Raw genomic sequence first — 15,063 nt, 5'->3', positions numbered from 1 at the left:
TTCCTCAGTTGTGATAGCCAAAAATGTTTCCGGACATGACCAAAGGTCCCCTGTGGTGGGGGGTGGGGGGGATGGCAGGTGGTGATGGAGGGGGACAGAACCATGAATAAGAAAGATAATGACCCTGCTCTTATGTGTTTGGTTTATGTACTTAAATACATGTATGGCCTTTTAAAAGGCAGATATTGTTTTAATTGTGTGTTTAATTTTCTTGGATAGTACCTAAATTTTAAACTTTTTTTTCCCACTCCATCACTAGATACTATTCATATCTAGCCATGTTACTGAAGGTCATTGTCTATATTCCCCATAGTCTATTTATCTATTCCACTAGTCACAGACACCCAGATGGCACACAGCTTCACCCTACCATAAACAGTGCCACTGTAAACATCCTGATATGAGTCCCCTTTATGAACCTACGTGAGCATTTTATTAAGACTTGGCTTTGCCAAGAATGACCGAAACTTACCAAATGGCTGCTGCTTGGATTCTTCTCCACCATTTCCCCATATCTTGACTGTACCTTAGGTATTGTCTGCTGGTCTTAATTTGAGTCCCACAGGAGTAGACCCTAGACATAGATTAAAGTGAAAGTTGGTTATTTAGAAGATGCAGAAAACACGGGTAAAGGAGTGGGTGAACGAGAAGGGAAGAAAGCCACTCAAGAAAGCGTTACCAAGCAAGCTCCAATTGGGGGCTCCTGGAGCTCAATCATGCCTGGGGAGTGAACCCACACAGAGTTACCCCACCTGAGACATGCGGTAGTCCGGGCATTTATACACCAGCTCCTGTCAGGCATTGGATGAGGGCTGCTCCTGCTGCTATTTAGTCACTATATAGTGTCTGACACTTTGCAACCCCATGGCTGCTCCAGGTGGGGCCGGATATTAATCCTCCAACATTTCTGGCCTGCCCCATGCATGCTCTAGTCACCAGACAGAGCCTCTAAGAAGATAGATGCAGGTTCTGGGGATGTTAGAGTGTCGTTGCCAGCATCAGCCACATCTTCTGAGTTTGCCATTCTGATGGCAAAGGACCAATGATAGCAGAAACATTCTCCTTTTAATAGCCAATTTCTCCAATTTCTTTTTTTGCTATTAAAGTAATGCTGCAATGAAAATCACGTATGTGTTCCCAAAGCCCCTATCAACTTTACTGCAGCATAATATAAGTAAAATGCGCCATTTAAAATACTCAGCTTGATGAGTTTTGGCAACTGTAGACATCCATGTAACTACCACACTAATCAAGATAGAAAGTTTTTTTTATCACTCCAAGAAGTTCCTTTATACCCTGATACATTCAACTTCCCCACTCATTTCCTAAGCTAAAAATTGTTTGGCTTGTTGTCACTATAGACTAACTTTGTCTTTTCTAGAATTTCACATAAATGCAACCATACAATATGTTTCTTTTTGTGAGTGAAATGGGCCTTCATTTTACTCACATATTGCTTTTAAGAGTTTCCACGTTTTTTATATTCTAGTATGTTTTCCTTTTACTGTGCTGAGTAGTATTCCATAGTACAAATGTATCACTATTTGTTCATTCATTTACTTGCTGGTGAATATTTGGGTTGTTTCTGTTACATGAATAAAGCTGCTATGAACATTCATGTACAAGTCTTGGCATGGATACATTTTCATGTCTCTTGGTTAAATGGTTTGGACTGGAATTGCTGGATCATATAGTAAGTACATGTTTAACTAAGCTTCCCACGAGGTGGCTCAGACAGTAAAGAATCCACCTGCAATGCAGGAGACCCGGATTTGATCCCTGGGTCGGTAACTTTATAATACAAACCTAAAGTGGTTTTCAAGGTAATTATACCACCTTGAATTCCCACCAGTGATGGGAATCACCATGGTTTCCAGTTTTACCATGTCCTTGTCAATTTTGTATTGTTGTTCTTTGTGATTAAAAAAATATTTCCCATCTAAGTCATATTAGCATGAAAGAACATTGATACAATTACAAATTTTACCCCAAAACACTACCTTGCTAGTATTTGGAATAGCAAACATTTTGTCTACTCAGGCATTCATTCATTCATTGTCATAGGGAATATAGCTGACCACACGAAATGGTGCTAAATACTGCATCTTTGGAGTCAGACTGGAGTGCAAACCCCGACACTGCCATTCATCAGCTCAGTGATCTTGCACATACTGAGTTACCTCTCGGAGCCCATCTCCTCATCTGTCAAGTGGGAATAGTAATAGTATTTACATCAGTGAATCATTGTGAGAGTCAACTGACATCTTATGTCTGAGGATGGTAAGGATTATAAGAAAAATAAAGCAAAGCAAGCGGCAAGGTGGCAGGGGTGGGGAAGGAGTGATGGTGTGACCCAAGACGGAGTGGCAGGGAAGCCCTCTCTGAAGAGGGAGCATGTATGCAGATACCTGCTGAATTGGGGGAGTGAGTAACAGAATAGTCTGGGGAAATGTGTTCCAGGCAGAAGGAATAGTAACGGCTAACGTCCTGAGGTGTGACTGCACTTGATGTGTTTAAGGAACACAAGGAAGTCAGTGTAGCTGGAATAGAATGGGCACAGAAGAGAATGATGGAGAGGATGTTGGAGAGGGTGTGAGGTCGGACTGTAAGGCCATGAACATCCTGATATTAAACTTTAATTGACACAGGTTGGGAGCAATTGGAAGGTTCTGACTTCATGGGAAATAGATGGGGAAACAGTGCAAAGAGTGTCAGACTTTATTTTTTTGGGCTCCAAAATCACTGCAGATGGTGACTGCAGCCATGAAATTAAAAGACGCTTACTCCTTGGAAGAAAAGTTATGACCAACCTAGATAGCATATTCAAAAGCAGAGATGTTACTTTGCCGACTAAGGTCCATCTAGTCAAGGCTATGGTTTTTCCTGTGGTCATGTATGGATGTGAGAGTTGGACTGTGATGAAGGCTGAGTGCCGAAGAATTGATGCTTTTGAACTGTGGTGTTGGAGAAGACTCTTGAGAGTCCCTTGGACTGCAAGCAGATCCAACCAGTCCATTCTGAAGGAGATCAGCCTTGGGATTTCTTTGGAGGGAATGATGCTAAAGCTGAAACTCCAGTACTTTGGCCACCTCATGTGAAGAGTTGACTCATTGGAAAAGACTCTGATGCTGGGAGGGATTGGGGGCAGGAGGAGAAGGGGACGACAGAGGATGAGATGGCTGGATGGCATCACTGACTCGATGGACGTGAGTTTGAGTGAACTCTGGGAGTTGGTGATGGACAGGGAGGCCTGGTGTGCTGCGATTCATGGGGTCACAAAGAGTTGGACACGACTGAGCGACTGAACTGAACTGAACTGAGCAGAGGAATAAGCCACAACTGGCTTGTATTTTAATGGGATCTCTCTGGCTGCTTGGAGGAGAATGAATTAGAGGGACCAAGGGGAAGCAGGGAAGCCAATCAGCAGGCTGAGGCTATGCTCCAAAGGCTAGATGATGGTGGCACGGGCCCGGGTAGTGGCAGTCAACAGTTGTAGGTCTTTTCTCAATCATTTTCAGATGCCTTAAACTTCATGGATATGCACAGGAAAAGTCATTGCAGCACCACTTTTTACCAGGAAAGAATTGGAAATAAGCTAAATGCCTGTCATTTGAGGACTGGGAAAAAATGATAATACAATAATGGAGTGCCCAGCAGTTGTCAAAGGAATAATGATGTTTAAAAACTAATTGTCTTTCTACACACTGGCAATCAACAAACTGAAAATAAAGCTAAGAAAACAATTTCACTTACAATATTAATGAAAAGAATAAAATACTTGGGAATCAATTTAACAAAAGAAGTGTAAGATACTTGGAAAACCAAGAAACATTTTTGAAAGAAGCTTAAGAAGACCTAAATAAACTCATCTCATGGGATGGAAAAGACATCCCCTTTGTGGACTAGAAGACTTAATATTAAGATGGTGATACTCCCCAAAATGGTCAACCAAATCCCTATCAAAACCCCAGGTATCTTTTTTAAAAAATAAAAATAGACAAGTTCACCCTAAAATTTGCATAGAAATGCAAGGAACCCAGAACAGCCAAAACAATCTTGAAAAAGTAAACACTGAAGGACTCACTCTTTTTAATTGAAAACTTCACTACAGTAATCAAGATAGTGTGGTTACTGGCATAAAGGTAGAACTATAGATCAATGGAACAGAATTAAGAGTCCAAAAGTAAATCCTCACATTGACTGCCAATTGATTTTCAACGAGGGTGCTGAGACAATTCAATGGGAAGAAAGAATAGTCTTTTCAACAAACGGTTTTGGAACAATTGGATATCCCCATGCAAAATAATTAAGTTGAACCCCTACCTCACACCACCCACAAAATTTAGTTCAAAATGGATCATAGAACTAAGTGTATGACCCAAAACTATAAAACTCTTAGAATTAAATCTTCACGACCTTAGGTTAGGCAAAGCAATCTTAGATGTGGCATAAGAGATAAAAGAAAAAATAGATAAATTGGACTTCATCAAAAGTAAAAACTTGTATTGCAAATGATACAATCAAGAAGATGAAAAAACAGCACACAGAAAGGGAGAAAATATTTGCAAGTCATGCATCTGATAAGGTACTGGTAGCCTAAATATTTAAGCAACATAATTCAATAATAAAAAGACAACATACTTGAAAAGTAGGCAAAAGATCTAAATAGGTATTTCTCCAAAGAAGCTATACAAGTAGCTAATAAGCACATAAAAACACTTAGCTATTAGGGAACTACCAATTAAACCACAATGAGATGCCATTTCACATCCATTAGAATGGCTGATAAGAATAAACACATAATAGCAACAGCTGATAAGACCACGAAGAAATTAGAACCTTCACATATCATGGTGGAAATGTAAAACCGTTCAGCCCCTTTGGAAAGTGGTGTGGCAGATCCTTAAGAAGTTAACATGGAGTTACCACGGAACCCACTTCCAGGTGGTCCCACTTCCAGGGTGTCTACCAAAAAGTATTGAAATGTATGTCTACACCAAAATTTGTAAATGAAATTTTCATAGCAGCGTTATTCATAATAGCCCCAAAGTGGAAACAACTCTGATGTCCATCAGTGGATAAATAAAATGTGCTATATCCATTCAATGGACTATTATTTGAAAATAAAATGGTATGAAGCATTGATATATGTACCACATGAACTTTGAATATTTGTTACATGAAAGAAGTTGGTCACAAAATATCACACATTGTATAATTCCATTTCTATGAAATATCCAAAATAGGCAAATTTACAGAAATAGGAAGTAGGTTAGTGATTGTCTAGGGTGGGAGTGGAAAGAAGCAAGGACTGACTGCTCATGGGTACAGGGCTTTTTGTGGGGGGGAGTGGGTAACGAAAATGTCTTAATGGGTGCACAACTCTGAGAACATATGAAATATTACTCGATTGTACGTTTAAATGGATGACTATGTGGATTATAACTCAATAATACTTTTTTAAAATGAAGAAAGTTCTATGTACTAATAGGGAACAAGTGTGTAAGTGGAGGGGAGCGAGGTGCACAACAGCTTCAATTATGTTTTTCTATGTGTGTAGAACAAGAAAACAAAGATATGGGAATGTACCAGCACATGCCTGGACTGAGTCAGGAAGGGCACACATAAGAAACAGCTCCTGTGGTTTATTCCAGGGAAGGGAACTATGTAGCTGGATGAGAGAGGAGAGACGGAGGCTTATTGGTCCTAGTTTACCCTTGGTACTCTCGAATTTTGAACCACCTGAATATGTTAATTATTCAAAAAATAATATTAATTATTCAAAAGTAAAGTCATTTAAAATATCAGAGATTTCATGGACAAGATAGAGTTGAGCTGGGTAGGATTTTTAGGGGATGAAGAGTCCCAAAAGGTTCTGTCTGTGCACTTGACACTGGGGCCAGCAGGGCAAGAATGATGGAAGCAAAGGCACTGAGGCTGGACTGACTGCGTCTCACTAGCTGTGACGTTGGTCAAGTTACTCTACTCCTCTCTGTCCATGCTTCTTCATCTGTGAAGTGGAATGGTAAGAGCGCTGACCTCACCAGGTCACTGAATCATTGCATGTCAAGTTCATTACTGTGCCCTCACTTACATCATCTCATTTAATCTCCTTGAAACAGGGATGATTATAAGAGGATGGCTCAGAGGAGTAAAGACACTTGTCCAAGGTCACACAGCCAAGAACAAATTCGAACCCAGGTCTCTGAGCCTCCAGTGTGCCTCCAAAAGCTTGTAACAACTACACAAACTTGGTGAGTGTGCCCTGGAGACTGAAGAGCAGGGAGAGAGAGATGCTGATGGCGGGACATGACACAGGGCTCAGTCTTGGAGAACAATGCAGGCTTCACTTTACAGAGGGCCAGAGGGCTGCTCTTTCAGAAACATATTTTCCTATTTCCAGGAATATTTGCATTTTATTTATTTCAAATGCTTTGGGAACTGCTGATTGTTCTACATTCAAAGCAGGATAGGGGATGGGGAAGAGAGTCACAATGATTATTTCAGGGCCCAGATATTTCCCCTTTTAGTTGCCAAGTAGCCAGTGTTCGTTTCACAGCTACACCCTCCCAGGCAGGAGGTCACTGTTGCCCTCATTTTCCAAGAGAGGCAAATGAAAAACTGAGAAGGTTAGCCCATGAGAACTTCACAATAGCCCCTAGCAGGTCCTTCTTAAAAAACTCCTCCAGTCTCCATCTTCTCTAGCTGCCCCCGCCAAGCCCACCTCCGCCCCTGCCCTGGCTTATTTTTCTCCAGGGAACTTGTCACCACCAGGCACTCTAATACATATCTATGTTAACCTGTTTGTTGTCTATCTTTTCTACATTTTTTTGGCATGTTCCATGCAGATACTATTCATGTACACTGTTTTACAGATGGAGAAACTGAATGAAGGAAACAAATAGAATGATGAAATGAATGACAGTGCCTAGGATCCAAACCCATTCATTGATTAATTCTATTAATATTTATGAAGGGCTTACTTTGTGTAGCTTCCAGGCTTTTCTTTACATATTTACATACAAATATAGGTAGGTGGCACAGTGGTTAAAGAATCCGCCTGCCTATGCTGAAGCTGCGGGTGATGTGGATTCGATCCCTGGGTGGGAAATATTCCCTGGAGGAGGAAAAGGCAACGCACTCCAGTATTCTTGCCTGGAGAATTCCATGGACAGAGGAGCCTGGCAGGCTATAGTCCACAGGGTCATAAAGAGTTACCCACCACTGAGTGACTGAGCATGCACGCACACGTAGGTGAAAAAAAATAACAATGTTATATTTTTAAAAAATGAATATACTCTCTGTACTGTTCTACAAGCTTGTTTTACAGCTCTCTCTATGTTAATTCACCTGAGCAAGGTTAGGGCCCATGTCCTTTAATCTCTCTGAAGGCAGTCAGGAGCTGCCAGGACAAAAATTTACAAGATAGTCTTGGCCCTCAAGCAATTCAGTTAGGGAGACAGAAACTTAGACCAACAACTTAGACACAGAAGTAGAAAATTCTGTGGTAGAGAGGCACATGACATTGTAGAACCAAGTAGGAGGGACACTGGCTCTGCCTGGGGTGCATCACGGAGAACTTCTTGGAGAAGGTGATCCTTTGAGGTTTAAAGGATAACAGTGGAAGGTCACTGCAAAGGGTCCTCCAGACAGAAACTACAGCCTTTCAAAGACTGAAGACTGGCCTGTTTGAGGAACCACAAACCTTCTTTTTGTTGGTGTCTGAATGAAACTCCAATACTTTGGCCGCTTCATGCGAAAAGTTGACTCATTGGAAAAGACTCTGATGCTGATAGGGATTGGGGGCAGGAGAAGGGGACGACCGAGGATGAGATGGCTGGATGGCATCACGGACTCGATGGACGTGAGTCTGAGTGAACTCCGGGAGATGGTGATGGACAGGGAGGCCTGGCGTGCTGTGATTCATGGGGTCGCAAAGAGTAGGACACGACTGAGCGACTGAACTGAACTGAACTGAACTGAAGCCCTAGGCAAGAGAAGGCACATCTGGAGGCTGGAGATGGCAGCAGCAGCACCGGATAAGGAGCTGGGACTTTTTCCTGAGGGTGACCAGGGAGATTGCCCTATGGGTGTCTTGGAAGCCCACCTACCCCAGGTATACCCTAGCGGCAGCCGATCTCCTGCTCAGGGGTGTGGCGGAGCGGAACGGGGACGGGGGTGGTGGGGGTGTCCACGGAGTTGTTTTTCTGCCCCCAGCTGCGTGGCCACCTCCAGCTGATGGATCTCCCCCGGGGAGGAGGGGTAGGGGACAGTTCGGTTTCACAGCCCTACTCCCTTCCCCCCGTGTCTCCGGAGGCCAACAAAAGAGGAAGCGCTACGCGGACTTCCTCCTGGGTCCGGGTGCGCCAGAGCCCAGGGGGGTCCTTCGAAAGGGCGGAGGGATGGGCGGGATGATGGGCGGGGGAGAGCAGGACCTGCCCGCCAACCCGCGCTCAGCCTGGTCTTCACTCAGTGGCCGAGCTCCGGCTAGGTGAGTCCAGGCCTGGAGCCTGGGGAGGAGGCTCGCCTCCTGGCAGTCCTAACTCATTATTCCTAAAAAAGACCTCCTTTCTGAGACTCACATCTTGAATGAGAGGGCACATCCTACCCAGCAATTTAAAACTGAGGCGTTGTGTATGAATTATCATGGAGAGAGCCCAATATATGCTTTCAAAATAGTATAGAGAGCATTATTCATTAAAAAAAAAAAAAAAAAAAGGAAAACACATTGTTTTGTGTCTACCTATATACACAGCTGACAAGAACAGAGATAGTCACTGAAGAAGAGTGTAACATGGGACCAGAGAGAAAGAGGTGGTGACCTTTCCTCTGCTTTTAAAACTAGACTGTATTTGTTTTTATTTGTGTAATTAAAATAATAATAAATGAGAGGATTGGTATGTATGGTTATGGAGGGTCCTTTCCATAAAGTTTCTTGTTGCAAAACTTCCCCCAAATACATCAAAACTGAAAGACTTTTACAACAAACCCCTATACTCACCACCTGCATCTACCATGAACATTCTACTTGCTTTATCACATGTCTATCCATCTAGCTCTGCATCAGTTCCTCTTTAAAAGTATTTCAGAGTGAATTAGTTCAATGTTTGTTTACCAATTTTTGATGTAAAATATATGTACAACAAACTGCATAAGATTAAGTGTTCATTAGCTGAATTTTTGCAAATGGATTGTACATTTATATAAATTCAACCCCATTAAAATAGACATTGCCATCAATCCTGAAAGTTCCCCTTTGTCCTATTTTAATTGCCAGCATTCTATGAGTCAGCATCTCACACAGGGCCAGGTATATAGTAAGTGCTTAATACATGTTGGTTGAAGGATGAATGTGGACATGGCCTTCTACCCTGAGGGCAGGATCATGTCTTTTTTTCTTGTACTCCCCCACAGAATGGATACACAGTATAGCTCAGATGGTAAAGAATCTGCCTGCAATGCAGGAGACCTGGGTTAGATCCCTGGCTGGGAAGATGCCCTGCAGAAGGGAATGCTACCCACTCCAGTATTCTTGCCTGGAGAACTTCATGGACAGAGGAGCCTGGCAGGTTACAGTCCAAGTGGTCACAGAGAGTCAGATACGACTGACATACTTACTTACCTTCAGTTCAGTTCAGTCGCTCAGTCGTGTCCAACTCTTTGCGACCCCATGAATCGCAGCATGCCAGGCCTCCCTGTCCATCACCAACTCCCGGAGTTCACTCAGACTCACATCCATCGAGTCAGTGATGCCATCCAGCCATCTCATCCTCTGTCGTCCCCTTCTCTTCCTGCCCCCAATCCCTCCTAGCATCAGAGTCTTTTCCAATGAGTCAACTCTTCACATGAGGTGGCCAAAGTACTGGAGTTTCAGCTTCAGCATCATTCCCTCCAAAGAAATCCCAGGGCTGATCTCCTTCAGAATGGACTGACTGCATCTCCTTGCAGTCCAAGGGACTCTCAAGAGTCTTCTCCAACACCACAGTTCAAAAGCATCAATTCTTTGGCACTCAGCTTTCTTCACAGTCCAACTCTCACATCCATACATGACCACAGGAAAAACCATAGCCTTGACTAAACGGACCTTTGTTGGCAAAGTATGTCTCTGCTTTTGAATATGCTATCTAGGTTGGTCATAACTTTTCTTCCAAGGAGTAAGCGTCTTTTACTTACCTTGCTAGATGCTTAATAAAGACTATTGACTGTACTATTTACACATTGCTGTGTAACAAATTGCCCCTAAATTTAACAGCTTAAAACATTATAAACAGTTATCTCACACAGTTTCTGTGGTCAGGAATCTGGAAGCAGCTTAGCTTAGTGGCTCTGGCTTGGGGTCTCTCTGAAACAGGCAAGGTAAACCTGGTTTACAGTCAAATGAAGGATTGACTGGGGCTGAAGAGCCATTTCCAGGATGATTCACTCATACAACTGTTGGCAGGAGGCCCAGAAGCTCACTACGTGGACCCCCCCATAAGGTTGGTTGCCTGAGTGTGCGGATGACATGGCGGCTGGCTTCCCCTAGAGTGAGTGATTGGAGAGAGGAGGTGATGCGTCATGCTGGTCACACAGGTCATCTCCATTCCATGTGGGAGTGGCCCACACAAGAGCAGGAATGCCAGGAGGTGAGACTACGTGGGGGCTTCTTGGAGAAGGAAGTCATTATGAATATGGATTCAGATTCTCTGAGCACTTGCTTTGTGTTGGATGCTGTGTTGGGCTCCAGGAGGGAGTATAAGTCACAACCAGTTCTTCCCATCCTCCTCACCAGATCAAACTCTGTGTGTGTGTGTGTGTGTTGGAGATGGAGATGGGGAGGTCAGGTAGACACGGAAACACATGGGGTTGTAGAGTATGATAAATACTGCAATAACAGATTTTTAATTGTTTTTCTGTGATTCATACTCATGGCACAATATTTAAGATACATCACTAAAAGAGAGTTTCTTTTCCTCCATATTTTACAACTGTACATTCCTCCAGCTCAGAGACAACAACTATCGCCTGTTTTGTATATCCTTCCAGAACTATGTATTCCATGCGGAGACACAGACATTCTCTGCCCTCTTTAAAGAAAAGGATAGCACCATCCAAAGTGCATTATTCTGCATCTTGCTTTTCTTTTTTCCAATTACTTTATCCTGGAAACAATTCCACATCAGTACACAGAGAGCTGGGCTTCCCTGGTAGCTCAGTGGTAAAGAATCTGCCTGCCAATGCAGGAGATGCAAGTTTGATCCCTGGGCTGGGAAGGAAATGGGAGGAAATGGCAACCCACTTCAGTCTTCTTGCCTGGGAAAGCCCATGGACAGAGGAGCCTGGCAGGGAGCCCAGGAGGTCGCAAAGAGTCAGTCATGCCAGCAACTAAAGGACAGCCACACAGAGAGCTACTCCCTTCTTATTTATGGCTACGTGGTATTCTGTTGTCTGCACGAGCCCCAGTTTATTTAATCAGTTCTCTATCACTGAACACTCGATTTATTTCCAATCTCTTGTCCTTAGAAGCAAAGCTGCAGTGATTTTCCTTGTATCTTCATCATTTCCATGTTGTGGGTATGAATGCAGGAGACACTCCTGGCAGTGAAACCGTTGCATCGAAGGGTGTGTGCATTTAAAATATTGATAGATATTGTTAAGTAGGGTTTATACCAACTCGCCCTCCCACCCAAAACGTGTGAGTGCCTGTTTCCTCACAACTACCCACACTGTAAGTTGTCAAACTTTCCAAACTCTGCCAATCTAGTAACTGAAAAAAAAAAAAAGACTTCTCAATGCAGTTTTAATTTGCATTTTTCTTATTAGAGTGAAGTTGAACATTGTGTCACAAGTTTCAGAACCAATTATCTTTTCTGTGAACTGAAAAAAATAATTTGCCTATTTTTCTTTTGGGCTATGGGTCCTTATTATTTATTTGAATGTTCTCTTTATACATCAAAGGCACTGTCTGCGTGATAAGCTTGAAAAATAATGTTTTGGAACAATTTGCTTTGAGACAGAAATGAGAAGTTTCTACCCCATGAGCTGCTAGGCTCTTCTGTCCATGGGATTTCCCAGGCAAGAATACTGAATGGGTTGCCGTTTCATTCTCCAGGAGAGCTTCCTGACCCAGGGATCAAACCTGGGTCTCCTGCATTGCAGGCAGATTCTTTACTGTCTGAGCCACCAGGAAAGCCTGAAGTTTCTACAGGTCACATCATTTTCTGTGCATCACTGCGGGGCCACCTAAGGGTTAAGGGAGTGGCCATGCCATGTATTGTTCTAGAAGGTGATGCTAAGACCTGGTGGTGGGGTTGCGGGGAGAGGGGTGGGCTAGGAGGCAGTTGTGAGCCTTGTTCTAGAAGGAAAGAACTGTCTCAGAAGACAGCAAGCTCTCCAGTGCAAGAAGTAGACAAAACAGGCTGGCTTGGCTCTAAAACATTTTGTCCTTCATCTGGAATGTCTGTGAATAGACAAGTCAGAAATGGGAGGACACAACAGTGCGTGTGTATGTGGTAAGTCACTTCAGTCATGTCCAACTCTTTGTGACCCCATGGACTGTAGCCCGCCAGGCTCCTCTGTCCATGGGATTCTCCAGGCAAGAATATTGGAGTGGTTTGCCATGCCCTCTCCAGGACACAGCAGTGGGGCTGTCAATTTCTGATCATTTGCTGGTTACTGCATCTGGAACATTAATAGCAATATAAACTCCTTAGAGAGGAAGCCCCATGAGGCCAATGTTCAAGTGCTAAATAAACAGTTGTGAAGAATGAATGAAAGAGGGAATGAGTGTTCTAATCAAAGGATATTAGATATTACTGTCTCTCACCTGATAGGAAGCCCTCTTCCCCTCCTTCCTTCTTTGAACCTGCCCTCCCTTCTTCCCTGACTTTCCTGGTGGCTCAGATGGTAAAGGGTCTGCCTACAATGTGGGAGACCCCGAGTTCGATCCCTGGGTTGGGAAGATCCCCTGGAGAAGGAAATGGCAACCCACTCCATTATTCTCGCCTGGAAAATCCCATGGACAGAGGAGACTGGTTGTCTACTGTCCATGGCGTCGCAGAGTCGAACACGACTGAGTGACTTCCCTTCCCTTCCCTTCTTCCTTCCTCTTACCGCATCTGAGCCAGTTCTTAGCATCTCTCCTCTGGTCCTTGTCCCAGCCCTCTCCCTAGGGCCCCAGGGCCCAGGTTTTTCTCCCCCCCAAACAGCTAGATTCATTTTGAGAAAATGCAAGCCCATTAGCTCACTCCGCACTGCCTGTACTTCCCAGCCTGCCCTTCTAGGGGCATCTCAGCCTGTCCACTTCTCTGATTTCCTCCCCTACAAGCCCTGCCCCTCACCGCACATACTCCATGTACCTCCCAAGTAAGTCATGGTCACATTGATTAAGCACTTACTAGATTACTAGATGCTTCTGGGGTTTTCCTGATAGCTCAACTGGTAAAGAATCTGCCTGCAATGTAGGAGACCCCAGTTTGATTCCTGGGTTGGAAAGATCCCCTGGAGGAGGGCAAGGCAAACCACTCCAGTATTCTTGCCTGGAGAATTCCATGGACAGCAGAGCCTGGCGGGCTATAGTCCAGGGGTCACAAAGAGTCAGACATGACTGAGCTGAGTGACCAAGCAGCAGCAGCAGGTGCACTTTTACACGGATTATCTTGTTCACGCCTCACAGCAATCTACAAGACCTCTGAGGCCAATGCTATTATTGCCCCATGTTATAGATGAGGAAAACAAGACCTTTAGGGGCTTACCCCAGCTGCAGATGACAGAGTTGGGACTCAAAACCACAAGTCTGACCCTGGAGCCAGAGTGTTTAAGTGTCTCAGAGGGTGCCATGTTCCCCTGCCTACACTCATGCTGGGCCCACCTGAAGGGCTCTCCCTGCTCTTGTCAACCTGCCAAAACCCTACTTGTCCTTCAAGGTCTCACTCGTAGGTCACCTCCTCCAAGAAGGTTTTTCCAGCTTCCCCCGAAAGAGCCGGTTTTTCACTCTTTGATTTTACAGCTGAGAATTTTGTGTAGTGATAATTTGGGGACCATCAGGCTAGGAGCCCCCAGCAGGCAAAGATTATTCTGTATCTCCCTCTAGTGTCTAGCACAATGCCTGGCACAGAGTGGGTGCTCCCTAAATGACAGTGACTGGATGGCAGTGGTGCCAGAACCCATCCCCAACATGCAGGTGCAAAGGATTGCTGGGAGTCTCCAGGGCCCCCAGGTGGGAGGGACTTCAGGGACAGTGGCAGTTGGAGACGTTTTCACTGCCCAGCACGGGGCAGGAGTGTCCTCAGGGGATCTAGCTGGTCGGGGAGTTCCATCTTTACACCACCCCTACAGATGTTTGGGAATCAGCTGTCCCTGCCCAGGGGGGTTTCCTGTTTTGCAGTGCCAGGAACTGAACCATGATGGGAAGTGACCCTGGCAGGGTTTCTGAAGGCTACAGGAGGAAGTGTGGCCAGAGTCCCCGTTCTCAGAGCCTGGGTCACCCCAGCCCTCAGAAACCAAAGGGTTGCATGGCTTTAGTAAGAGGATAGTTCCGGGGTGGCTAGGGACTTCCTCAGGGTATGAGGGGAAATTGCTCCATCCTCAGAGCTGTGGGGTAAGAGCTATCTCAGTGCCTCTCAGCAGTCCTGACTCTGTGCCAGGCTAGGACTGTGGCCAATTCCCAAGCCTGATCCTCTTGCAAAGCCCTCAGGCCTTTAAGAGGGACCCCCACCTCTTTGGTCTCTGCCCCTTGTCAATGGACTTCCCCCTCATGGCTGCCTCATTCAGGAACTTACCAGGACACCCCATGGCCTCAGGTCTAAGTACCTCAGCCTCTGATCAATGTACCCCAAAAGTAGGTGGACAGGATAGCAGAGCCAGTAGGAGCCTGGGCTCTGGGGTGAGCCAGATATGGGTCCAAATCGCAGCTCACTGTGGATCTTGGGGGTCATTCACTTCACCACTTTGAGCTCCAGTTCCCTCATCCACAAAATGAAGACAAATAAATTTGAAAATATCAAAATTAAAAATTTGTTCAATGGAAATTTGCTCAGAGGAAGGTACCACAGACCAGTGGTTCTCAGTGTGGCCCCTGAACCA

The sequence above is a fragment of the Budorcas taxicolor genome, chromosome 13 (genome assembly GCF_023091745.1).
Source record: "Budorcas taxicolor isolate Tak-1 chromosome 13, Takin1.1, whole genome shotgun sequence".
Taxonomy (NCBI): Eukaryota; Metazoa; Chordata; class Mammalia; order Artiodactyla; family Bovidae; genus Budorcas; species Budorcas taxicolor.
This window is presented reverse-complemented; position numbering follows the sequence as displayed.